This window comes from Pteropus medius, unplaced genomic scaffold, assembly GCF_902729225.1.
Source record: "Pteropus medius unplaced genomic scaffold, Ma_sr-lr_union100, whole genome shotgun sequence".
NCBI lineage: Eukaryota > Metazoa > Chordata > Mammalia > Chiroptera > Pteropodidae > Pteropus > Pteropus medius.
The window spans coordinates 9,866,018-9,891,326 of NW_024342473.1; the positions used below are offsets into that span (position 1 = coordinate 9,866,018).

General features: G+C 49.5%; 1 protein-coding gene across 2 annotated transcripts in view; it reads right to left on the reverse strand.

Annotated features, from left to right (window-relative positions):
* Positions 1-24,078, reverse strand: part of PAQR5 (progestin and adipoQ receptor family member 5) — a 71,970-nt gene extending 47,892 nt beyond the window's left edge. The window contains exon 1 of one of the 2 annotated variants that reach the window (XM_039865189.1): positions 23,912-24,078. The gene's annotated coding sequence lies outside the window, so the exon portion shown is untranslated. Of the gene's footprint in view, positions 1-11,372; positions 11,733-23,911 lie in introns of those variants that run through there. The other variant, XM_039865190.1, reaches the window with a different exon arrangement.
* Between the last annotated feature and the right edge of the window lie 1,231 nt (positions 24,079-25,309).

The window sequence follows — 25,309 nt, forward strand, 5'->3', positions numbered from 1 at the left end:
GCTTGGTTACATATTGTTCTCTGATACTTTTAGGTGTGGTGGTTTGGTTAACCACAATTTAGATTCCTTGAAGATGGGGTCTGGATCTCTTTTTATACAAAAGAAGAAATTCAATAAAAACTTGCTGACTGTTCTACTGAGGCCATCCATTTTTTCATTTGTCCATCCTTTCATCCATTTACTTACGTAGTGAGTCCGCTATGTGCCAGGCACTGTACTGAGAGCTAGGAGACAGGAGTATGACCACAAGCTGAGCCTTAGGGGAGCCCCTGCAAACAAGGGAGACACACAGAATAGTAACTGGGCTGTTTTGATGCTCTGTGGGTGATTGAAACAAAGGTGTATGGAGGCATGTGGGCAGGGGCAAGGTCATATTTGGGGGAAAAGGGGAGGGTTACAGAGGAGGTGACATATGTTTGGAGCACAAGAGATCAGAAAGAATCTGTCGGTTTGGAGAGGGCACTGCTGGCAGAAGGAACAGCTTGCACAAAGGCACAGAGGCATGTTACAGGAACAGCAAGTCACCCCTTTGGGCTGCTGTAGCAGAGTGGAAGGTATGTGTCCTCTTCTGGCTAACCAGGGGCAGAGTCGGGAAGTGTGCGTGTAGTGGTGGAGAGTGCCCAGGGTTGCCACGGGGGCAGGAGACAGCCCCACCAGGGAGGAGCTTTTATTTACTCTCCTTCTCAAACATTTTCCCATGTGTGCACGCTCACCCCTTTTCCTACAGGAGGCTGCCCCATGGGCAGGAGGGAAGGGAAAGGTGGAGTGAGGGGGTATTCTATGGGGGTGGTTTCTTCCCTTTGCCCTTGAGACCTCTGCTCACTCCTGCTAAGGAGTCAAGCATCCTGCCACCCAAAGCTGTCTTTGTCCTCAACTCTCCCCTCTCTAAAACTGTACTTGCTGGGACACCTGCTCACTCCTCTCTGCAGCCACCGAAACCTGAGATTTGCTCAGGTCTCTGTCCCTTGCCATACATTCTCTCCCTGTTGTCACCTGCACCCAGCACTGTGCTGGCATTTACTCAGTACACGGTGAATCCCCAAAGCACTCAAGCCCTAGGCACTGGGGAGACTCAGACTTTTAGACTTCTTAGACTTCTTCTCTGAGTGCTTCCAGGAGCTCGCATCTGGTAGAGAGACGAGACAGACTGGAAACTGTCCATGTGCAGGGACAGGAAACTCCAAGGAATACGGCGAGGTGAGGAGAGAGAACACAGAGTGCAGTAGTGACAACAAAAAGGAGGGGCAGATTGGGATGAAAGAGTGTGGAAAGCAGAGACTTTGGGTTTCTCAAGCGTTTTAAAAATAACAGGATGATACTGTCATGATAGATACATGACATTAAGTATTGGTCAATGCCCATCCAATCAATGTACAATAGAGAGTGAACCCTAGTGTAAACTATGGACATTAATTAACAATAATGTATTAATAGTGGTTCACCAGTTGTCACAAATGTACCATACTAATGCAAGATATTAATAAAAGAGGAAACTTGGCAGGGGGCATATTGGAGCTCTCTGTACCTTCTGCACGATTTTTCCGTAAACCTAAAACTGTTCTAAAAAATAGTCTATTAAGAAAAGAAAAAACCTAGGCCAACATTAAAAAGTTAAGAGAACTCACATAAGAACCAGGTCTCCAGTTGCTCTTGACAAATCTGAAGACCTACAGCCCTGGGCCAAATTTGCACATGGTGACAAGTGGCTGCTCCTTCCCTTCAGGCAGCTCCACACTCCTGCCAGGCTCAGCTGGGAGCTCTGCATTTAGGGCCCTGATGGCAAAGGTCAGGTGTCCAATTACAGGGAGACAGTGGGGGTCTTGGAGCTCCATCTCCCAGGGGCTGAAAATGGTGACACCCATGCAGGAAGAGAGGCAGACCAGGGCAGTTTTCAGACAAGTTGAATTTGACTTGCATAGATTTGCAGTTTAAAAATATGTGACCACATCTTGGAGGTGAAGCGAAGGCTACAAATCAATTTAGGAGGCAGAGAGAGGTGACTTTCAAAGCACCTAAGTTTCCTAAGGGAGAGGAGCACAGAGGAACCAAGGGATGAGAAAGAGGTCCATGGGACTGATGAGGCAAAATTGACAAAGGTGGGGCAGGAGCAGACGGGTGATATAAAGGATTCATCTAGTACCTCGATGTCCCTAGGAGGGAAAGAATAGGAATTGTAGTGAGAGGCAGGGAAGTAGGGAGCAGCTGCTGGTAGGCAGGGAGCTCATGCAGTCTGGCTTGGGTTAAGGCATTCCCTGTGCTCTCCCACTGGCCCTGGGGCTGGGAGCAGAGACAGAGAGTGGACAGGAATATGCTCTATCATTTACTCATTCACAATACATATTTACTGAATATCTGCTTTGTGTCTAAGGCTACGGTAGGATACGGGGATGGTACTTAAGAGCTCACATTCTATGGTAGGAGACTGGCACTAACAATTGACACAAAGCACCCCTGATTGGTGGTTAGAATCAGATGCTTCTAGGAGAACACTAAGGAGGGACATCAAACTAGGGAGTCAGGAAAGACCTCTTGAAGAAGTAAAACTTGAGCTGAGTCTTGAAAAATAAACGGGAGCATAGCAGCCATGGAGGAGAGAGGGCATTCTAAGCTGAGGGTGCAGCAGGAGCCAAGGCAGGGAGGTAGGAAGAATATACAATACGGGGCTAGATCAATATGGAGGTGGTGGAGGGTGTGGAGTGGCAGGTGGCCAAGGTGGTCCTGGAGAAGAGCCCAGACGAAGGCTCAGTATGCATCCCTTCTAAACGTGGTGGGAATGAATGGACTAGGGAGCTGGAGAGTCAGAACTGGAGGTCTCAAGGATAGTGACAGGACAGAGGGTGGTGACCCTAGGTTGGATAAGAAAAATCCTGAGGAGTGGGTGCCGGTCAATTTCAAATCCTGGCTACATCATTTTCTGCGTGCCTCTGGCAGATTACCTACTTTCTTAAACATGAATGTTCTTATTAGTTAAATGAGGATAGCAAAAGTATCAGAGGCTCTTATGAGGATGAAAAACCATGGAATCTTCCAGATAAGAAGCACTCGATAAATGGTGGCTACCATCACCATTGCACCACAAACCATCTGAATTCTACATTAATGCTCCCTCATGCTCCTTCTGCCCTTGGTTTATGATTTTGCAAGAAAACAGACTGTTTCCCTTTGGCTCTGACCCACCTCCCTGGCTGGAGTTGTGACAAATGGGCGCTCCATGTGCTGCGGGGAGGGGTTGCCATGGCGACCTTCCAGCTTGGCTTTTGGACTCAGTGAGCGACCCAAACCTTTTCTTTGTTCCAGCTATCCCAGCTATTCTAGATATTAACTGCTAGGCGATTTTTGCACATCTGAAAAAGCCTGCATGATATTCTTTAGCATGTGGTAAAAAAAAATTGGAAACAATCCAAATTTCTGATACTAGAGAGCTGGCTGGGTAAGTTATGGCACATCCATGCAAAACTGAACTGTGTGGCTATGAAAAATGTTACAGACCTGTGCAGTAAACGGTGTCATGACATGTTGCTAAATGAAACAAGCAGGTTAGGGAAGAGCATAAATCTTGTAACACCATCTATATAAAACTGTGTTACATTTAACATTTATGGACAGAAAAGTGTTTGGAAGGATGTTCCCCAAAGTGTGCACAGTGGTTCTCTCTAGACGGTAGTGGTTAGCTCTAGGGATTTGCTTTACTTTCTTTTTTCTACTTTTCTATAACACTAGAGTTTTATATAGTGAACATGTGCAATTATTATTATTATTATTATTATTATTACTATTATTTAGCAAAGCAATAATACTATTAAAAGGAAATAAATGAATGAGTCCTCTAAACCTTGGCCAGCCTTAAAGAAATTAGTTATGTGAGACAACCCATGGCAAATTTGTACTGCAAATATTTGCAAATTCTTTGCAAATGGTGGCATTTCCTCACACATCTACCCAAGAAACTCATATCTGAGCCTCACTCCATGTACTGCCATCCTGCCTGCTGACCCAGGGGCAACACTGGCCTTGCGATTCTCCATTCAGGGTAATTGGGGCCCAGGTCCTAAAGCCAAATAGCTCATGCGTTTTGGAAAAGCCACCACCTTTCAAGCCTAAGGTCTAAGGGGGCTCCCTCTGTCATGACCATGGTGAAGGTGGAGGTGGGCAAGAGTGCTCTACATTGGAAGCACTGGAAGATCATCAGTCAGTAGACATGTATTGAGCACTTTCTGTGTGTCAGGGTCCATGCTAGCCCTGGAGATAGAGGAAATGGAAGCAGACAGAGGCCTGCCCCCATGGGACTCATGCTCCAGGAGATGTAGGGCTTCAGGAAGGGCTTGAAAAATCCAACAGCTCCTTAGATTTCCTGCAAGCCTCTGCTCTCCAGACTCACAGTCCACACTTTACACTCCTACAACAAAATCATGGGGTCCCCTCTGGAAGGTCCCAGAAGACCCAAATCTTTAGCATATCCTCAAGCTGGCCACAGCCAACCCAGCCCCAGATTCCTCCCACCAGCCTTGCCATATGCCCCAAGCATCATCACCGGTCTCTGTCCTTGAACACACCAGGAGCTTTCACGCTTCCATGCTTTTGTACCTGCTTTTTATTCAGGTGAGACACCTCTTCCTCCGCTTTCTCTTCTTGACAAAATCCTACCCAATTCTTCAAGTCTAAACTCAAATATCACTTGAAAGGGTCTATATCATTCCATCTGCAAACGTCCATCCGTGGCTCCTCTCAGGTCAAGCCTGGCAGAGTCTGTCTGGTTTGCTGCTGTGAGCACAGTGTTACTGTTGAATGAGTACATGTTTGCTGAACCACTGAATGACTTCTGCTGCCCACTGCACTCTGAATGCTACAGGCAGGGTCTGGCCCATTTCCCTAGAACCTTCCACCCAGTGGTTGCCATACTCTATTCATGAATCCTGCACTTCAGTGCCAAAATGGTGTATTTTGCCTGGCCCAAAATTTTTATTTCATAATTTTTAAGATCCGAAATCTCAAACCAACTATTAAAAAATGGTCTGAGACAAATGGGGAAACATTGGATACTGGATATTTTAAAATAATGAGAAATGATCAGGTCTTAAGGTACAATAATACCACGGTTATGTTTTTAAAGAACCTATTCATTTAGAGGTGTAAACTGAAGTAATTACAGATGAAATGAGATGCGGTCTTAGACCTGCTTCAACAGAATCTGGTTGGGAGCAGGAGTGGCGGGTAAGAGTAGAGATGAAAGAAAACTGGCCATGAGTTGATGATTATTGAGGCCAGGGATGGAAGTTCATTATACCAATCTCTCAATTTTTGCATATGTTTTGAAAAGGAGATAATCCCAATGCCAAAAAACCCCACTGAAATGTAAAATATGTCTTGAGTTCTTCTCAGGCGTTGCATGGCAGTAAACAACACAAAAGTCTGTGGCATGAATAATTATTACTCTAGTTACAGACTTTCTTACCATATGGAATATCAACGTGACAGTTTTGAAACTGATACAAGAAACATTGCATCAGAATCTCCATCTGAACAAGATAGAACTAAAGAACTTAAGGACAAACTGGAAATACTTTAGAAACAAAAACTATGGCTCCCAATAAATAAAAGACTACAGTTCCTAAAAACAAAACAAAACGAAAAAGCCGAAAGGCCTTGTCAGCGGAAAATATTTGAAGATATCTCACAAATGTATCTTCTTACAATTCCCCAGTGAGGGTAGAGTCAGGAAAAGCTTTTCTAGATAATTTATAGGAAAAAACATACTTGTGACATAATGATACTGCCAACGTCATTTGAATTTAAGATTCTGCTTTAAAAGGAATCAAATAATATTTCATCTTCAGTTTTTCATGACTACATTTGTGGTTTTGAAGTGTGTAAATTTTAATGTTTTGAATATTTCATTTTTGTTTATCTGCTACTATAGACCAGAATTATAATGTCTAGTTTTATAAATTTACATTTACTTGGTATTCTAAACTGTTATACATTTTTGTATTTAATAATTTGTATTAAATGTATGGTTTTATTGATTTAAAATTTTAAATACCTTCTTATAAAATAAAAAGATTTACTCTAGTATTATGTGATATACACAGTGAGATGACCTTAGTTATTTTACTCCAGTATAACTTTCTACACATTGTCAGAGCTGGACAGTTTAGTGCTGGGCATCTAATCCAGGGTTCTCAACTCAGATGCACCTTAGAATCACCCGGGGAGCTTTAAAACATGCTGATTCTCCAGGCCCACTACAGCTCAGGTAAGTTAGGCTCTCCAAAGGTTAGGGAGCGAGGAGGAGCCCAGGGGACTGTAAATTACAGCTGGGAGTCTAGGTCAAGGTGAGGACAAAGCCCACCCACAGCTGGTCTGCCACTGAGCCCTGTAGGATGAGGACCAGGGTGCCTATGCTATGGCTTGCTGGCCTCCAGGGTGGGTACAGGTCCCTCCCCCCAGTTTGGAAAAGAGTGAAGTCCCTGTCAGATTGATGGAATATGAATGCAGGCCCTGACTGTTGGGGTTCCCCACCCCCAACAGAGAAATGTCAGGCTGCTGGGGTAGGCACCATCCCATCCCCACCTCCCTCCCAAGCTTCTAATCTGATCAGAAACTTAAAGTCTGAGGTAGAGCTGTCTGCCTGTGAGAGAGCCCAGACCACAGGAGGAGGAAAAGGAGGGAGATCCAGCAAAGATGCAGCATCAGGCGCCTTCCTACATCTCAGGGAAGCGGGTCTGGAAACCTGGAGGAGGCCATGCAGCCTCAGAGGGCACAACCGAGACTCCCAGATTGGAGCTGTGGGGAGGCAGGCTTCAGCTCAAACCACAGAGGCCCTATCCCTCAACAAGGCAGGGCCTCTCAATGGGCACTGAGTGGAGTCTGTGTCCAGGTGGAGTCTGGGGTACTGGCCCTGGGAGGGGGTGAAGTTAGGGGTAGAAAAGCTTTTAACAATAAGTCCCAAACCCAACTGTGCATCCACATCATTCAGCGGGCTTGCTGCAAACACAGAACTGACCAGGTAAGCCCATCTCAGGCTTTCTGAATCAGAATCCTCAGGGGGCAGCCTCGTTATCAAACTCTAATAGTGATTCCCACGCAAGACCCAGTTCTGGAACAGCTGCCTTGAGCTTCGGTAATTGTGCACTTTCTCATGGCCTAGAATTCATTTGAGAGATGAGGCACTCAGGACCCAAAGTGCACAGAAGTACAGAAGCTAGGGATCTGAACTAGCAGGAGGAGGTGAAAAGCAGGTGTGCAGGTGGGTGTGGCGGGGGCGGGCGGTGCAGAATGAGAGAGTCCAGTGATGGATACCGAAGTGGGTAAAGCTTTAGATTCAATTCCACATCTCTTCAGTGACCACGTGCTCCATGCTCAGGTCCTTGGTAAGAGGTATAAGAAACCATGGCTGCCCTCAAGGAGAATCCCTTCTTTCTGAGAAGGCACAGTAATAAAACTGTCTGATCAACAGGAGGGAAGCAGACAGACTTCACTGAGAGGCCACCTGCCTCCTAGACACACTCACTTGGGCGTCTCATGGGTCCCTCAAACCTACAGCTGAATCCTTATCTGATTCCTGAATCGTGCCTTTGCACACACAGCTCTCTCTGCTTTGAGATGCCCTGACCCTCATTCCTTGTCTGCCTCACCCTTCAGTGTCCACCAGAGCCCCATATCATCCTACTCTGGTACCCCTCACCTCCCATCCACCCTAGGTGACCTCCTCTGGCACCCCTGCCACACCTCAGGCTGCATAGGTGCCCCTCTTGGACTGCAGGCTGGCACCTTACTCACTGCAGGCTCCCAGGGACCAAGCACAGTGCCCGACATGCTGAGGAGTGCTCAGAAAAAAATCTGCCCAATGGCCCAGAGGTGTTCAGAGAAGGGCCCCAGAGCAGGGATGTTGGAGCAGTCAGGAAAGGCTCCTGGAGGACGCAGTGTTTGAGGTGGCTCCCAAAAGGCGAGGAGGGCTTGCTTTGGCAGAGAGAAAGGAGCAGTGACCCCAGGGACAGGAGCTTTAGAGCAAAGGCTCAGAGCAGGCAAGCGGGCTGGCAGAGGGTGAACAAGGAAGCTTGCTGGTGCTGAATTCAGAAAGATAAGAAATGAAAGGACAGTTCGGTGACAGGGTACAGGGTGCAGGCCGCAACAGGGTACCCCTGGGGTCTGTCCTTCCTCTAGGCCAGCATGCTCAGAAAAACCTCCCTCCTCAGAGGATCTACATTCCTGACAAGCTTTCCTTGGCAATCATTAACGGTGAGCTTCACCCACCAGGACTGGGGGGATTATTAACTAATCAAACTGCTCGGTGAGCCATTTCACATAATTATTACCCAAAGAACACATCCCACAGGTGAGGGGTAAATGGTCAGGGCAGCCATGGAGCCAAGGCGGTGTGAACTAGCAGAAGGAAGAAGGTCACATGGACCACACAGGGGACCAGCATGTGCCCAAACCTTCAGCCTAGGCTAGAGAACAATGGGGGTCAGAGAAGGACATAGGGCCCAGGTGGGAAGGGGTGTGACTTGCAAAAGGCCTCATAGCTATTGAGAAGCTCCAATGGGCTGGAGCCTCCCTACCATACGATTATTCCCATTGGTCAAGTGTGAGTTTGGGCCTTGAAGTCAAGGCGACCTGGCTTTGAGTCCTGCAGTCTCTCTAGGACTCACTTTCTTCTGCTGTAAAATGGGGACAACGGTGTTGATTTGAAGTCCCATTTATTGAGCATTTAGTCTATTCCAGGCCCGGTATGGGCATTTCACACTCCACTGAATTTTCATAAGATGCTTCTGGATGTGCATGTTTATAATCCCCAGAGTGCCTACCTCCTTGGTCTGTTCAAGCATTACCAAGAGCCCGTGTGTGAGAGCTGAGTGCACAGTAGGTGTTCAACGGGGCACCTACCCTTATGACGTTGTTAAGTCGGAGCACCTTCCTTCTTGGGCCTGCCACGGTCTACTAGGTAGACTGAAAACGGATCCTCCTTATTCCTCGCTAGGATGGAACTTTTCCTGCTAACCTAACGTCACAAGCAACACACTTCACATTTGAATACAGTGGTGGATTAAGAGTTCCAGTGGCTGAAATGTGACACGAGGTCATTATTCTAGCATTATTAAGCACAGGCTTTTTAAAAGGGCTGAGGCAAATGCATTAATCAAAAACCCATGAAGAATGGGAATAATAGGTCCTTCGAAATCAGCCCCCAAGAATGTGCAGCTAGAGCTCAGGAAGGTGGAAATGGTAAGCCCTGCCTTCCCTGAGTCTCGAGGCCAGACCCACCGTGAGGCTCCAGGCGGGCCCTGTGCCCCTGCCTGAGGTCCTCCCAGAACCCGAGGGCCCCCAGAGGCAGCCGTGTGGGGGTGGGGATTCTGGCTGCAGCTGTCCTGGTCATCCCTTCCTGCCCCCAAAGGCCCAACAGCCACTGGTTACTGTGAAAAATGGTTCACTTTGCCTAGGGAGGGAAAGCCAGGCCTCTGTATGAAAAGTGAGAAGGAAAAAATCATTTTCATGCCTAAAACGCCTCTCTCAAACAAGGTCCTGGCAGTGTCCCACAGAGCACTGTGAAGTAGAAGCACCACATAGGTGGAAACACGCTTGGAGATAGGTCTCTGTATTTCTTGGCCTAGGAATGCCATGCTGGGCTTGGCACCTGTGTAAGGAGGTGGAAAAGTGAATCAAGGGTGAATCCCCTCACCCTGAGCTGGAAATCTCCCCACTACAGGTTCATTTGTTTGGATCTTCAAGGAAAGGCCTCAGGAATATACTGGTACTTTGGGGAGAAGGGAGGTGTCATGGCGATTAGCTGAAATTATTAGAGGAAGTTTTTTTCCTGTCACTTTTCTTACAGAAGCCCACCTCTTCCTCCCTGAGCAAAGTGAATTCATTTCCACAATCGTGAGCTGCAGCTGGCATTTCTGGGGGTAAGTCGGAGCAGAAGGGGTGCAGCAGAGGGGCAGAGAACCCAGCTGTGTTAGGACCACCATAAACAGTTTGTGGGAGAGCATTGGGCAGGGAGTCTAAGGGTATGAGTCTGACTGAGCCATCTCCGGGAGGCTCAAGTGACTGCACAAGCTGCATGACTTTCCTGTGCCTCAGTTTCCCCATCTCAGTGTGAGAAAACGGGGACAGCAATACCTGCCCAGCGCCCACAGGCACTCAGAGAACAATGCTGGAGGCATGAAACCCTTTGGCCAACCCAAACCAGGAATCATTTAACCCCCCAGAGGCCTGGTTCGGTCTCTGTCCTCCTCATACCACTAGGACGCTGGAGCCCAAACAAAGCTGTCTTTAATGCAACAAGGCTCCCTTTATCAGGAAAGATGCCTTCACTTTGAAAGTCAAATCTGAGGCTTCAAACAATGAGGCGTGTTCACAGCACACTCAGGCGGGCTGGGTGGGGGCCCAACCAAAGGCTCTGCCCCTCCCCATCCCTCCGCCTGTAAGAGCCTGACCACTGGGTCGACTTCCTCAGACTCCTCTTCTGCTCTTTTCAGGCCCTTAAGGAAATCTTGACAGCGGCAAGCAAAGACTTGATCATTAGGAGGAGACTAAAAGGCAACTAAACGACAAAACCGATGTTTCCAGAAGAGAAGCCAGGTGTGAAACCCTGCCGAGAGAGACGTTGGGTAGCTTGCTCAGGACCACACAGCGAGCTGGGCCCAGGGTGAGTCCTGAAGCCTCCAGTCTTGAAAAGCAACATTCTATTAGCTGAGCCTCTGTGGGACTTGGAGGAACTATCCCTGGGAGGATAGTGAAGATTAAACCGAAGCAGACTAGGAAGGAGCGGGGACGGAGGAGCGGGAGGAGGAGGAGCGGGAGGGAGGGGGAGGGAGGAGTGGGAGGGAGGAGATCAGCACAGCCAGCCACTTTCCATTTCTCTCGCCTCTGACCCTCAGCCTCTGGTTAAGCCAAATGTCTCATCCGCCTTCACAGGATTTCTTTTTTTATCACTTACCTTTTTTAAAATCATCAGTCAGGTTCCAGAGAGGACGAGTACCAAAAACATTTAAGAAATAAACCCCTGACGCCCCATATCTCGGAAAGGGTCGCCCTCCCCTCTCACAGCTACTGCTCCCACCTCCACCTCTCATAAGGACTCCCTGAGAGAAGTATTACTGAGCTCAGGTCTGGAGAAAACCTTGTTTCCTGCCCTGGGGGCAACCGAAGGACCCTTTAGGAGTCAACAACAGCCCTTTGGAAGTTTTCGAGGCCTCAGAGTCCCTCAGAGAAGTGCAAAGTCACTGAGTCCAACCTCTCCCTAGATCTAGGCTGCGGGTCCCCCCAGGGCTCCCTTGCCAGCAGAGGCTGCAGCAGGCACAGCTCCCGCACTGAGACAGAGCCCACAGGGATTCCACTGTCTCTTGTCCCTTCCCATCTTAGCTGCTCACCTGCTGCCCTAGGGAGGGAGGCCTGATGCCCAACCTCCTCCAGGGACACCTGGCCAGTGGAATGCCAGAAACGAGGGGCCTCCTCGCTGGACCTCGTTTCCCCTTTCTTCTCCTTTACCACCTCTTCTAGACTCACTGTCTGCTTGAGCGCTTCCTCTTTCAAGAAGTCCTCTCTGCCAACCACAGCCAGCTGGCTTCCCTTTATCCTCTGCACTGGCAACCGAGGCTGCAGAGCGTGTTGGAGGATCGCTGTATGGATCTTTCCTGCCCCAGACCGATAAGACACACAGCGCCGTGGCCCAGTTCAGAGTTCATAAGAACTAGGTAAGCACTTGCTGAATGTATGATTATTTCCCCCCAAATCCCACTCTCGAGAAGGTAAATAGCTCTCTAGACAATGTAAAAAGAAATCACAAGGTAGCATGAGTCATCGCTAATTGTGTTCGTGAGTTTATGAACTTCTAGTGGATTTATTGACCTATGGCAGAGAAGACTGGGATCTGGGCCAACATTATTAAAATGGGCAAATTCTCTCCCCCCTGCGCACCCCCCTCCTAAAAAGATTCTGCATGAGTAGAGGCAGTGTGGGCCAGGGCCCCCAGTTCCAAAACAGCAATGCCTCTGCCAAGCATTCCACCATTATCACTCTCTCCTCCATGTCTTGAAGATTTTGTGGTCTTCAAGCACTATTTTCTCAATTCAAAGGCCACTGTAAGGTCAGAGCAATTCAACAGGTATGGGCATCTAATCCCGGAGCAGGGAGGCCCTTCATGGGGAGGCAGAAGGTGCCAAGATGGCAGAGGCTCACTTGAGACTGGAGGGGAACTGCCTCTGCTGCGTAACAGGCAGAAGGGAAGGGCAGGAGGAGGGAGCCGGTGCCAGGGGCAGGCGGTAGAGCAAAGGCAGGTAGCTGAGTTCATCCAGGGTTGGGGCTGTGTCAATGTGATATCAAAACGGACGGGGAGCAAGGGGGTTCACTGTCTTGGCAAGAGTCATGTTGGACCTCATGCAGGGCTGGGCCTCATGTCATTATTTAGGTCCTTCATCAAAAGCAGCTTCACTGCCCCACCCTGAAGCCCCAGAGGGAGATAACACAGAGCACATTATTACTGGGCGTTAAAAAACTGTTTTCAAAAAGCATCTGTAGGACCCAGCCTGCAGCATCTTTGACACTATTGCCTCCTCCTTCCCCATACACGGTCAGATTCACCTTCTCATTGTACATTTTCTCCAGCCTCTCAGTTCTGATCACACACCACTCCCCCACCCCTGACATACCCTCCCCTGTGCCTCCCACTCTGTGCTCTGTAGTCCCACAGTGAGGCCTCACCTCATCTCCAGCCCACTTCCTCCGGGAAGCCTGCCCTGAGAGCTTGCTTATTCAACCACTCACACTGTGATAGTTTGGGAGCCTTGCTGGAATCTGTGGTTTTCTGACTCTCATAGACTGTCCCTGTCCAAGGGTCCCTTATGTCTCAATTGTCCTCATAGGATTTTAATTCATGGAGGTAACTGAATGGCACTTGGGGAGGCTAATGCCATTGAAAGAATTTATTACTTAAATTTCTCAAGAGAAGGGGATACATCACACCACACGGGATCACAAGGGGAGCACTAGGTTTTGGCTAAGAGGCAGAAACAGGAGCAAGGGGAAGGTCTAGGCCAGAGCCTTTATTGGGGTTTCTATGGGAAAAGTGGGGCAGGGCAGGGTAAGCAGCTTAAGATTGGCTCATTTGAATAATTCCGGTGGGCCCTGGGCCATAGGGGCTGTCCTAGACGTCTGGTACCTGCTCTCCATTGGTTTAGGGCAGGGGAAATATTGGTGTGGAGTGTGAGAGTGAGATAAGGAGGTGGTTCAGAATAAAGAGTCTGGATAGAAGGGGAGATGTAAACAACTTTGGCCGTTAGTTTGGCCCTATGGTTAATGGGTGCCAAACAAATATAAAGAATCAAACCAGATATGGAACACTCATCCACTCGCTTCCTGTCAGTTAGCTCAGCTTCCAAGGGTTCATGAATTCAATCCCTCTCTTGTTAATACAGTAATTCTCCTGTCCCTTGAACTTTCTGATGCCTCCTTAACACGACCCTATCCCAGGATGAACTCATCTGGCTTCACTCTCTCAACTTGTGGCCACTAAACCCTGGCACCAGCGTCCTCCCTTGCCTCTGCCTGTAACAATAACAGAGGTGCTTCCCAGCCTTCCCAAACTGGAATGCACCCCAATGCTTCCCCAGGGACCTCTGTGTCAGGGACCACCCCTCTCTAGTGAATCTCTCCCATCAGCATTCACAATTCTTAAAAAATAATAGCAACAAGAAAAAAACTCATCGATCAACTAGGGGAAAAAAACACTTGTAATTTATATCCTAGACAAAAGACTAGTTTCCCAAATAAAGATCATCCCCATCCCCCTGTTCAATAAGAAAAAGGCCAACAACCAGATAGATATTGGAGAAAACATATGCATAGACAATTCATAGAAAAGGAAATGAAAATGGCTCTTATGTCTTTGAAAACATGTTCACCCTGATTCACAGCAAGAAAATGCAAATTAAAACTATATTGAGATACTCTTTTTGTCTCCGAGATTGGCAAATATCAGTAAGTTTGGTAATACCGTATGTCAGAATCTGTGGAAAAATGAGCATTCTCATACATGCTTGCAGGAGTACACATTCTTATCAATTCTGTGGAGAACAATTGGCTGATTTCTTTCAAAATACAAACTCACATACCTTTTGACCCATCAATTCCACTTCTGGGACCTTATCCCATGTGAACCCACCTACACTGCAAAATAACTAAAGCACAAGGTGATTCAGTGGGACATTGTTTGTGATGTTCAATAAACGGGAGATCGGTTAAATAAATCATGTGACATCCATGTAGCGGGGGAATACATAGCTGTAAATAAGAATGAAGAAACTATCTACTGATCTGGAAGCATCTCGAGATAGCTAACTGGGAAAAGAACAACTCAGGGGCAGAAGAGAGCATGCAGTGTGCTACCATTTGGGGGGAAAGACTCTACATGTGTGTTTACTGATTCATTCATGCAGAGTCTCTGGAAGAATTCGTAAGAAACGAGTGAAGTTGTTTCTGAGAGGAGGAAACTGGGAGGCCAAGGGACATCGGGGTGAAGACTTTCACAATGAAATCTTCACAGTTTTTGCATTCTAAACCATGTTCATTTATTTTCTAAGGAAAAAAAAAAAGATGTGTGTGGGGGCAAAACACACAAAATTAACCAAACAAATAAAACCAGACCCTCCCTAACCCACTTCCCTTTCTGGCATCCACACTCTCTCTCCTCAACTCTGCAGACACATTTTTGGAAAAGCTGTCTGCCAGCTGTCTCCCTTCCCGCCTGTCCGATTCCTCGGCTATCTCAGTCTGACCTCCCCCATGGCATTTACTGGTTTCTAAGTCCAGCAGCCACTTCTCAATCCTCATCTTACTTGCTCTGGCTCCGCAGACTTCACGGCAGGCCAGGCTCTCCTCCTTGAACACTCTTCCAGGGTACCACACAATTGGGGTTCCTCCGTTCTCTCTCTGGGAACTCCTCCAGTCTCTGCAGGCTCCTCGTCCTTACTCTCCAAACGCTGGCACTCTTACAGCTCGCCTCTAGGCCTCCTCTTTGCTCTTCACTTCTCGGTCCACACACGCTCCCTGGCTCATCCACCCCAGGGCCTCACTCACCTTCTACCTGCATGTAACTCCCAAATCCATATCTCCAGCCAGACATCGCTTCTGAGATCTCCCAGGGATCTCTAACCCAACACTCTCAAAATGGATCTCGCCACCTGCCAGGCAGTTTCGTCCTCCCTCAGGAGGCTTCCTTGCCTGTGTTCCCTACTGAGTGTCCCTAGTCCATCTATTCTTTCTCCTTCCCCATTGCTCACCTCTAGGCGCCTCTTCATTGGCTGCACCAGCCTCTTCACTGGTCTCCTTCACGTCCTTTCCTACCTCCGGGCCTTTGCATACACCTGTGCCCTGAATACTCTCCTCCACTCTCCATACTGGCTTTATCTTGATAAATTCTTATCTGTCTTCTAGAACTCAGATTAACATCATTTCCTCAAGCCTTTCCTGACCCCTAGACCAATGGATCTCAATTGAGGGTGACGGTGCCCCCAGTGGATATTTGGCAATGTCTAGAGATATTTTGGTTGTCACACTGGGGTGGTGGTGGGGTGTGTGGCAACTAGCATCTATTGGGTAGAAGCCAGGGATGCTGCTAAACATCCTACAATCCGCAGGACAGCCCCACAGCAAAAATTATCTGGTTCAAAATGTCCATAGTGCAGAAGTAAGCAACCCTGCCTTAGACTAAGTCATGTCCCTATGACACACTTTCATAACATGCTCTATTCTTCTTGCATATCACTTGTCATGATCGCGATTAAATATTTAACTCTGCGAAGGTATTGGCCAAGTTCCATTTTCTAAGCTTTATGGGGTGAATCAATGAATTAATGTCACTGGCTTATGTTTAGCTCTCTATCTCCACCCCCAGTGGCCAGCCTCAAGCACAGAACCTTGAGCTTGGCAGTGAAAATGTCTGGATTGATACAAAATGCGCAGGGCAGGGATTGACCCATCCTGAGCAGAGGTTACCCTGTGTCTTGGCCTCAAACTCTGCTGGATCCTCTGTACCATCCAACAGCAGTCTTTTCCCTTACCCTTGACCAGCTTCTCCCGCTATGCCAGAACATCTAACTGCACAGCTTGACACCCCTTCAAGCCCTTGTCTTCACTCAGGTGGTTCCAGGGGCTCCTCAGAGCCAACTGGGTCCAAGCTTATCACCTCGACATCTTGTCAAACCGGCTGCTCCTCCTGTAGGCTTACCCACCATTCACCCAGCTGCCGAACCTGAAACCTGGGCACCCTGTGCAGCACATCGACCCTTCAGACCTGCTCCCTCCACCCACCCCAATGATGTGGCTTCAGTGTTCCTCAGTTTTCTTCCACTTGGCTCTTGCCTTAAGCCTCATTCTCTCCCAGTCCACTTGTGACATCAGTCCCGGCTACATCCTTCTAACGCAACAGTTGGCCTATATCACTTCCTGATTGAAAACTCCTTCAATGCTTCTCACTGCCTACAATGTGGAGGCCAAGTTCCCTAGCCTATTCAAACCCCTTCATACTCCGTGACCCGAGTCATACCCTGCTTCAGCCCCAAGCACAAACACCACTTTGCCGCTAGTTTCATGCCACGTTTTAGGCTCTCCTCTCCCCGTTTCTCCTCCCTTTCTCTCCCCTTCCCTCTCTCCTTTCTCTTCCCTTCCCCTTTCTCTACTTAGATGCCTGGAGAGCTCACGTTAATCCTTAAAATCTAGTTCAGCCACTTCTTCCTCAACATTATAGAGGTCTCTCAAAAAAACTAAACATAAATTATCATAAGATTTAGTGTTTCTACTTTTGGGTATATGCCCCCAAAATTGAAAGGGACTCAAACAGCTATCTGTACACCAATGTGCAAAGCGACACTACTCATAATAGCCAAAAGGTGGGAAGAACCCAAGTGTCCATCGACAGATGACTGGATAAACAAAATGTCTATCCATACAATGGAATAGCATTCATCCTTAAAAAGGAAGGGCATTCTGATGCACACTACAACACAGAGGAACCTTAAAACATGATGCTAAGGGGAAAAAGCCAGACGCAAAAGGTCACATGTTGCCTGAGTCTACTTACATGAGGTACCTGGAGTAGTCAGATTCATGGAGACAGAAAGAAGAATGGTGGTTACCAGGGGCTGTGGGGAGGAGGGAACCTGAGTTAGTGTGTACCGGGTACGGAGTTTTGGCTTTGTAAAGAGAAAAGAGTTCCACCGTTAGGTGGTGGTGATGGCTCCACCACAGCGTCACGTACTTAACGACACTGAAGTGCATGTTTTAAAAGGATAAAAATAGTAAATTTTACATCTTGTGCATTTTACCATAATAAAAAAAAGGCGAAAGTAAAACCCAAACTCCCATCTTCTTGTTGAAACCCTCTGTACGCTACCGCCATCTCCCCAAACCCCGTCCGCACACCCTCAATTCCCCACAACGCGCCCTGGGTGGGGCTGACCAGACCCTCCTCTGTGTAGCTTGCACACATGCATAGCTCACTGCAGTTATGGACTGACATCTTGTCCTCCCAGCCTGAAGGTCTCTGCATGCAGGGACCATGTCTAACTCACTGCTCCTGCCCCAGCATCTAGCCTGCAGTCTAGGGCAGTCTATAGTCCATCGAAGAGGCTATAAGAAAAAATAACCCAAACCAACCATTTTGGGTTAATTCTACCCCAAATCTCATAGCCCATTGTCCCCAGAATAGTGATTTACTTCCAAGATTCATCCATAAACCCCTCTCACCCCCAGAGAAGATAAATCTTGGCCCTCCATTAAGCAACAAGGTCAAAAATGTTTCCGTGGACAAAGATAATAAACAGCTAACTCGGGAGGCATAAACAAAATAAAACCGGGGCTGGGTTGGGGTAAGCGTGCATGGCCCTTGCTTCTATATCACCATGCCCTGTCCTCTTCCTCCTCTGTGCAGGGGGTGGTGGGCTGATTCACTTCCTGTGTCCCTTCCCAGGGCAGCGAGAGAGGGGACCATGGAGAAGCCGAGTACTTAGAGCACATAGAGATGATTAGTCACTGGCTGGGAGGCAGCTGACCTTAGCACGTGGGCTGAACCACAGGCCTGCCTTCTACCTGCCCCCCCCCCTTATGTAACCCAGGATCTGCAAGGCAAAGAGAACTTGCCCTTGGCTCACAGTAAGAGGCCCAGCAGGCCCAGAGCCTTCCCTTTACTAATAGCTTACATCCCACCCTGTAAGTCCTTGGAGCCCCACCCATGGACTCCAGGTTCACACACTGTCCACATTTATAAAACAGAGACTGGAAAGAGAAAACCATCTCCTGGGTCCTGAGGGTAATCCTTGGGAGGGTCTTCAGAAATCATCTAACCCAGAGGTCATCAATGAGACAGTTTTGCCTCCAGGGAATATTTGGCAATGTCTGGAGAGTGAGTAGTCATTTTTGGTCATAAAGAAAGAAGTGAGAGGTGGTGCTACTGACATCTGGTGGGTGGAGGCCAGGGATGCTGCTGGACACCTACGATGCACCCGACGGCCCCACAGCAAAGTATCCATCCAATATGTCGATTGTCCCTGATTTAAGTCAAACTGTCTCTTTCACAGATGAGGAAATCGAGGCTCAGGAAGAGATAGGGCCAAAGTCAACTGTGAGTTAGTGTCAGAATTAGAATCCAGGGCTCCCCACCAGCCACGCCAGCCTTCAGCTCCCAAGAGTACAGTGACCAACTCAAAGACCAGTGGCAAGCTGGCAGAGTGACTGAAGTTGGGATCACAGGATCCAGAAGCCCATGATGCCTGGGCTCTGTGCCTCTGGCAGGCTCCATCAAGGTCACTCTGGCCATGGGGTTCCCAAATAAGCAAAGGGGAAGAATGTCTTAAGGGGCTATGGTGTGTCCAGGCAAAATGCCTTCTTGAGGACTAAGCAAAATTTTCCACTCAAGTCCCCACAGAGCTTGCTGGGGGTGGTTCTGGCCTGGTGTCAAGGCTGGAAGTGAGTACAACTCTGTAAGATAAACCCTGGCTTAGAGAACAGGGCATGGGTAGGAATTACACCTTGGGTCACCGTCTTTTTTCCTAGATGCCAAAAACGACTGACTCTTATACCTGTTGGCTCTTCACTGACATCTTGCATAATTTCAAAATAACATCTAGAGTTACCCTTGTCTTTTTCCTGCAGGAGCCAACACCGTGTCTCCAACCATGGGCCAGACACTAACTAGGGCACGGGTCCAGGCATCAGAGCTGACAGTGCAACCCCATTATTTACAAAGGACTGACTCACATCGTGTCATAACGGGCGTACTTTTCCATCTACTGTTGCTGAAAGCCATGAAACTTGGAGTGATAGCAGTGACAGGGAGAAGGTCAGGGGATGGAAATGCATAAGCTAAGTCTCAGCTGTAGGCCTCAGTCTCTTCAGGGCAAGGGAGCCCATGCCCATAGGGAGTGGTTGTGGGGATAGGGTTTGGGGGGAAACCCGCAGTGGCTTCAGATACAGGCAGAGTCATCATTATGAATTCATGTCTTCAAGCAAAGCATTATCATTGTTCCCTTCACCTGCCCTGTCCCATTCCGCTCCAGTTTTTCCAACAAGCTGGTAAACACCCGCACATCATTCTAGGCTTAACTTCTGGAGTCCCTCCTCCAACATGGAGGCTCAGGTGCATTCCAGCTCTTAAATGGGGAAACCAGGATAATCACAGAAAAGGATTTGGGGATCAACAGAAAGGCTTGGGGAAAAAGCCAAAGCTCCCCATGGATCTACTGTGAGGGCTTGCACAGAAGCTGCTTCCTCCGCAAGGGGGTGCTCACCATCCTGACCTCCGGGCTCTCTGTCCCATCTGTGTTGCCTACTTGGTTGATAGAGGCAGCATGGAATGGAGGCTAAGGCTGCAGAGTCTGGAGTCAGACCACCCACGCCAATTCTTGTGCCCCTGCTGCTTGCAAGTGTCATCTTGGGCAAAGTTATGAGGCTCAGTTTCCCCATCCGTAAAGTGGAGATGATATAGTTTCAAACTCATGGGTTATTGTAAAGATTAACTAATATACGTAAAGTGCTTAGAACAGGGCCTGGAATCCAGTTAATAGTTATTAAATGTTTCTTACTATTATTAAAAATGCAGTCCTCTCCCCTCTAAGGAATCAGGAAAAAAGGCAGGGTCGACATTCCCTGGGAGTGTGAAGAGGAGAGATGCTTCCAGGAACCCCAACTTCCATCCCGCTCCTGCAATAGCTTCCCTGAGAAGTCTGCTTGCCACCAGTCTCTTTCCCCCTGATCAACTCCACATGGCCCCAGAGTTCTGCCTTCGAACATAGATCATATTCTTTTGCTGAACCAATCGCGGCTGGAAGAATGAAGTGGGAAAGGGAGGCTGAAGTTGCCTGGTGTGAGGGGAGGTGTCTCTCATGTTTTTTATCCCATAGAAAGTTCCAGCTTCTACCCAAGACATAGTTCTTGGACTTTCATCCCCACATCCCACCCTCGAGCTTCTCTATCTTGCTTGTCCCTACACACAGTGTCTCAGAATTCCAAGGTCCTGGGGCCCCTAAGAGAATCACCTTTATCAGATTCCTAACTGATGCCTCAGAGCCCCACATCTTCCCCTGGCCTTGAGGAAGAGAGAGCGAGTGGCCCAAACGGTGCTGCAAGCTTCGGAGCAAACTGTAGTTATTTCCTCATCCTTCCTGGCCCATGCCTGTGATTGCACCCTCTCAGACTGGTTTGTTATCCTTGGCCCACGCAACCTGAAGCTCCACCCCTCTCCCCAGGGCCGCAGGGATCTGGCTTGGGTCCTCCTCGGGTTCTCTGGTGCCCTGGGGAACTTTAAAAGGCTGCCTAGAGAGGGCGCAATTTTCACCACTAATTCAGGAACTGCCCACCTTTGGAGGGCTGCATTGGGAGGTTTCTATTCAGGATGGGGTTCTGACAGGAACACTTCTCCCTGGCTCTCTCAAAGCACCCTGTGTGGGTGGACATCTGTTCAGCCTAAGAGCTGCCCCTCCGGGTGACTGGAGACAGCTGGCCTGAAGCATCTCCAGCAACCTGGTGCAGGGGACAGAGACCCAGCTTTGAATTAGCGTGAGTCCAATCAAGGCTCCAGTTCTGCCTCCAACAGATCACTCCTCATCTCTGGGCCTCTATACAAGGAGGAAAAGCGGGCTGGATGCACCATTTATTTAACACTTATTAACTGAGCACCCACTACACACCAGGCACCGCTCTGATACCTGGAGATAGAGCAGTGAACAAAACAGAGAGAAAGCCCTGCCCTCGTGGAGCTGATATTCCAACAGGGACAACAGATGGTAAACAAGAAAAAAAAAGTAAAATATACAGGATGTTAGATGGTGATAAGTACTATGGAAAATAAAGAGAAGGGGTGTAGGGATATGATCTCTAAGGCTGATTCCAGCTAAGAAATTATGGGTTAAAAGGCCCAGAAACCGGCAGTAGAAAGCTGCGCAGGGCCCTCAGTATGCAGGGGCAGTGGGGGCTGGGGGAGGCACGTTGACGCAGGAGCTTAAATCTCAGCTATGCTCTCAGCGGCCTCCTCTAGGGAACAGAACTGACCAACTCTGTGTGTCCTGATCTCTCCTCAAGCCAAAGCAGACACGAGGGTGTGCTAGGAGTCCAGGGGTATAGTTTCCTGGCAGGGCCTTCGTCTTCAGGGCACTGCCATGGAAGGTTTTCTAGGGCCCTCGCTATGCCTCCCTACTTGACCCTGGCCTTGGATGAACAAGACACTGACCACTTCCACCTCCAGAGGCTCTCACACTGCTTCTGTCCCTCCTCCTGGACCCTCCCCTATATAGTAGCGTGTACCCTCTCACTGCATGGGGAAGGAGAAGAGGGATTAAACATTCTCCTTTTTTCTCACCGATTTTAGGAGTTTCTCTCAAATACAGTAGAGACTGTATTTGATCAAAAAAAATACTTCCTGTGTACCTACTGTGTGCTCAGGATGAGGTGAGCTCTCTGAAGGATTCCAAGAAGCATGGTCGCTTCCCAGAGGCATTTACAGCTCACCTGGGCCAGGTCAGGCTGCCATACATACACATGAGGAAATAACTACGGTTTGCTCTGAAGCTTGCAGCACCCTTTGGGCCACTCGCTCTCTCTTAAAACCTTGCAGATTCTATTGTACCCATTTTACAGACAAGGAAATTGAGGCCCAGAAAAGCAGGTTCTCTTTCCTCAGTTCACGGCTGTCCCCATGGGGTGGTAAGGAGAGAGTAGGAGGCAATGAAGATTAATGTTTCCAAATAAGATTTCCTGGAGGGATGGGTAAGACTGGGTATAGGTGAGCAAAGGGCTTCTGTCTCCAAGCCAGGGCAGGCCCAGCTGGGCATGTAACTCACCTCTCTCTGCCTCTCCTCAGACTGACAAGAAAGGAACCAAAGGTAAAGTGAAAGCATATCTGTCTGGAAAAGGACATGGGATTGTGGATGTGCTCAGTGGTTTAAAAAATGCCAAATTGCTCCGAGTGGGTAAGGATGTCAAGGGATCTTGGTGGTGGTGGTGGGCATCTTTCTGGTCCAACTTTTCAGAGTGCCCTTTCTTCTCCTAACCGAGGGCAGAGAGCCGTCAGCTGCAGAAGAATCTCTGTTGTTTCAGGTTAATTCATTCAGTTCTTCTTGTTCCAGGCACTCTAGCTACAGCTGTGAACAAAACAGGGCCCTGCCCTCCCGCACTTCTTAGCTTAGCAAGGAGGAGGCTCTCTGGTGGAAGAGCTTCCTGACCAGATTTTATTTTTTCTTGGAGGTGCCTTCTTGGCCTACCCCTTTCAGGAGAGGAACCTCAAGGGAGAGGGAGAAGAAATAAATCCCTGCTGAGTCAGGGGTCAGCAAAAATGGAGAAGCAACCATCTGGCTCTTGAAGCCTGTGGTTTGAGGTCTAGGTCCACCACTTTTCAGGAGCAAATGACTTAACCTCTTATAGCCTCCTTTTCTTTTTTTCTTTTTCTTTTTTTTCCCCTCATCTGCCAATGGAGTAAGACCTACCAGGGCACCGGTTTAACGTGGAGGTAAAATGAAATCAGAGATGTGTCCATGTTAGCTCCTCTCAGATCCACTGACCTCCCCCAACCTATTCCCTCTGGTTCTGCATGGGAAGGGGCACCTTTCACCCCCACCCCCACCCTAAGCTGAGCCCTCCTGGCAGCCTAGGCTGGAGAAAGCCCATTCTGCTCAAATCAGCAAGGGTTACTGAGCTCTAGATCTATGTCCTCGCCATGCTATGGACCACCCTCTCTCCACTAAGGCTTGGAAAGTGCTGAGAGAGCCAAGGATGCCCAGCCCTGGCTGAAGAGAAACCAAGGATGCCCAGCCCAGACAGGACAGAAGCTAGGACTCCCCGTGGCCGGGCACCCACTTCAACAACGCCCAGACAGATCGCTCCACGCCCTCCCTCCCCCACCCCGGGCTAAGGGCCGCCGCCTCACTAGCACCCAGTCTCGCTCAGCCCTGTGTCCTAGCGTGTTATCTGGCCCGAGGAGGCGGGAAGCGTAAACGTAAACATCCTTAAGAAATCGCCAACTCTGCAGTCACCAACCAAGGACTTTTTTTTTTTTTTAGGGACTGCAGGAGGCGGGGGGCGGATACGCAAAGGCTCGGAAGAGTGAGAGATGGGGAAAGCGAGAAGGCAAAACTCGACCGATTTCAGCCGCAGCCCGCAGCCCCCGCGGCAGCCGCCCCACCACGGCTTCGGCTCCCGACGGCAGGAGGCGGGCGGAGAGCGTGCGGGGAACCGGGCTGCGTTTCGCCGCCGCCCCGCGCTCCGCCGTCCCGGCGCGAACTTCTCCGGACCCGCCCTCGGAGCGGCGGGCGGGCCCCAGGGAGCCGGCGGGCGGCCGCCGCGCAGGGCGCGCGTGGACGGGGAGGCGGGGAGGGCGCGCGCGCCGGGACCAGCGGCGGCACGGGCGAGGAGTCCCGCCCTCGGTTACCTGGATTCCGAGGGCCACGGGCGTCCAGCTGAGAGGGCGCCGGGACGCGACACTGGCAGGCCAGACACCTGGGCACTCCTGGGGCGCAGCAGTCCCCAGACACGCGGGCGCTGCACCTGGCCAGGCCGGTCGGCGCGCCTACCCCGCGAGTCCTGCGGGCGATCCCCTCCCGCGCGGGGCGGGGCGGGGCGGCCGGAGGAGGAGCCGCGGGAAGGGGGCCCCCTCCCCTCCCTGGGCCTGTACCTAACAACCGACCAGCCCCCGAGACTGGGATCGGTGACCTCCAAAGTGTCGCTTCACCACTTGCCAGGCTTTGGTGCGACCAAAGCCACGCACCCAGGTGGAGTCAGGGAGTGCGCATAGACCCCTTTACCCCCATGTCCCTCCACTCCCTTCACTCCCACTCCCACTCCCAGGGCCCGAGGGCTGGGAGCCCTGGGCATCCTTGAGGGCCAGGCCTATGACCGAGCTCTAAAGAAGAATGCGTGGGGAGCACAAGGAAGAAAAAAACGACTGGGTACCCGCAGCCCACCGTGTCCTTTTCCTGCGTGAGAGAGGCTCCTGCTGGCTGTTTTGGCCTTGTTGTCAGTTCTACTTGGCACTCTCTGGAGTGGCCAAGAAGTCGGGGTGGCATGGGGTGGGAGTGAGGGAGGTTTTGCTTTGCCACCCCTCACCCTTTCCACCAGGTTTCCATTTCCCACGTCTGGACATCTGCCATTCAGTAGACACAGTGATAAGGGTTGAAGGGACACAGAAGGCAAAGAAATATTTGGTCCCTGGGACACAGACTTTGTGACTACTCCCAGGTGTTAAAGGAACCGGTTGCAGCTACTTCCTGCCCCCACCCTTCACCTTCCCAGAGGAACTCCCGGACATTCACCCTTGAACAAAACTCCCTGATCTAAGTGGGGGGTTTTCTCCCCTTGCAGCCTCAGAGTTTCTGAGTTTCTTCCGCTTTCTGTCTCGCCTTGTTTGCTAAGTGCACGGACAGTGGAAGGACCAGTGGACCTGGAGTCTGGGGACCTTCATTTAGCTCTGTGACCTTGGACAAGTCTCTGTCCCTTTCTGGACCTCAGTATCCCCATTTGCAGTGAGTGAGTTATAGTTGATTATCTCTAAGGCCCTTCTTATGGATCCTGAATTGTACTATTGGGCATCTTGCTTTATAATAAGGTTTTCTGTGGCTGCACATCTTGTAAAGGGGTGTGTGTGTCTGTGCCCCTCAGTCTAGATTAGCATGTCCTTTCAGACAAGTTCTTGAAGGGAAAGTGACTGAGGGCGTCCAAATAGGTAGGCAGTCAGTCATCCTGTGCAAAGCAGAGCTTGACAAGAATGGCTGGCCTAGGGGAGTGAATCCTGGTCCCAGCTTATGCTGAATTCAGAGTGGCCTCACTCTGA